Source organism: Silene latifolia, chromosome 7, assembly GCF_048544455.1.
Source record: "Silene latifolia isolate original U9 population chromosome 7, ASM4854445v1, whole genome shotgun sequence".
In the NCBI taxonomy this organism is placed as follows: domain Eukaryota; kingdom Viridiplantae; phylum Streptophyta; class Magnoliopsida; order Caryophyllales; family Caryophyllaceae; genus Silene; species Silene latifolia.
The window spans coordinates 111884091-111886289 of NC_133532.1; the positions used below are offsets into that span (position 1 = coordinate 111884091).

At 40.0% G+C, this 2199-nt stretch overlaps 1 non-coding gene across 1 annotated transcript; it reads left to right on the top strand.

The window, feature by feature from the left end:
• Positions 1-409: 409 nt before the first annotated feature.
• LOC141593195 (small nucleolar RNA R71) lies at positions 410-516 on the top strand. Its single transcript, XR_012521299.1, has one exon. It is a non-coding gene; the product is annotated as a small nucleolar RNA R71 (small nucleolar RNA).
• Positions 517-2199: the final 1683 nt, after the last annotated feature.

Consider the following 2199-nt stretch of genomic DNA (forward strand, 5'->3'; position numbering starts at 1 on the left):
GTTGTTATAATGGTTATTTGCACATACTTCATAAGTATGACCCATCCCTCCACATGACTCACATGTTGATCTTTGCATCACTTCCTCCATGGATGGTCCATGAGAAGTGGTAGTTTGATTCACTTGGTTCACTTACTTCTTCTTACTCAACTCTTCAAGCTTTTTGGTGAGCATATCAAGCTTAGCATTAGTCTCCTTATTTACTAAGAATTCGGGAGGGTGCTTATTTCTTCTCAAGACATTCACTCTTGTGCCATAGTTTGCCTCGGAGTCCACCATTTTCTTGATTAGAGTAGTGCCTTCCTCTTCACCCAAATGATCGAATCCCCTTCCCGCGGAGGCATTCACCATTTCCTTTGTTCTTGGGAGCAAAGTTTGAAAGAAGGTTTGAGTCACGTACCAAGCCGGGATCCCATGATGAGGACAACTAGCAAGTAGATCTAGGTACCTATCTCATGCCTCTCCTAGGGACTCTCCATCCTCTTGTTGAAATGTATGAATTTCGTTTCGGAGCATAGCGGTCTTTGATGTTGGGTAGTACTTTGCTAGGAAGGCCTTGGCCAAAGCATCCCAAGTGGTAAATGTGTCCGGTGGGTGGACATTCAACCAACGATCCGCCTTCCCCGTTAGAGAGAAAGGGAATAACATCAACCTCAAATTCTCCTCGAACACTCCATTTCTCTTCATCATGCTCACCTTGCTCTTGAACTTCCTAAGATGGGCATGAGCATATTCGTCGGGATTTCCACTAAAGCAATCCTTTTCTATTGAGCTCACTTGAGCGGGGTGCATTTCGAAATTATTAGGAGCCAAAGGGCCAAAGTTGATGGGGTTGCAAGCATCATTATGGTTAGGCCGGTTGTGATCTCGTAGAGCCATTTATGGTGGAGGATTTGGTATATGAGGGGGTGATGTTTGGGGTGGGCTATTTGGAATAGGGAAGTTATGAAATGGATTTTCTAGTAGAGTCTCAATTGTGATGTTTGTGGTTGAAGTGTGGTTGTGGTATCAATGTTTTGTGGGGTGTGTGAGTTTGGTTGATCAATGTTTGCATGAGGAAGGTTCCGAACTCTATCAAGGGTCCTTGTCCTCACGGTCCTAAAAAGTCGTTCGGGGTCGGAATTGAAGAGTAGAGCTTGGTGGTTTCTTCTAGGCATACACTCAATAAACTGTTAGTCTCCTAGTGTTTTTACACACTAGGGGAGGGCAAGAAATCACACACTCTACAATGAAACACACAACTACTAAAACAAACTAACAAGTGAGATAAGACTAAATCAAAGACTCTTAATAAACTAAATATAACCTAACGTCATCCCCGGCAACGACACCATTTTAATGACCGGTTTTTGCCGTCACTTCCGGTACCAAAACAATTTACAAAACCCAACTAAAAAGTAGTATTTAATCGGGGTCAAACACAAAGATGGCGGGGGTTAGATACTTGGTCGGTTTAAGTCTTTAGTTTAATCAAATAAAAATAAGAGGTTGATTAATTATAAACTAAGATGCAAATAAGATGTAAAATTAAACTAAATGAAATTTCTTCTAATCAAATGAATGAAAGGCTAAGGTCTTTGGGTTCACTTTGGGTAAGTCAGGGAATAGAGGGTTGTTAACAAGAAATGGGTAATGATAAGGGTCTATGAATTATCCTAATTTCTTAGTCAATTAGAGCTAACCAACAAGCATTTACTTAGTATGAAAAACTCGTCTCGACCATGCCATATAGGCCTTCCATTGTCTTTCGATATAGGATAGACTAAACATGATAATGAAAGACTCAAACTCTCATTTAAGCAATCCATCAAACATTTCATAGGCATGGGAGTAAGGGTTTACAAACAAGCTTTCACTTAGTTGAGACAAACTCATCACAATCATGCATAAAGACTATCTAATAGCATATGCACCAAGATGGATCAAATATGTCTAACAAAGGCTCCAGCTTTCATTTTAAGCACCTTATTAAACACTTCTAAAACCATCCAATAGCATAATGCACCAAGATAAGTTAAACATGCTAATAAGAGACTCAAACTTTCGTTCAAACATTTCATCGAGCACTTCATATGCACAAGAGCAAGACCGATTAATTACCTAATTCCAAATGTTAATAACCCAATTTTACCCCTTTAATTACCCAAGATCCCCCATGACCTTAGATAAGACTACTCACACATGTTCATGGGTGAGAAA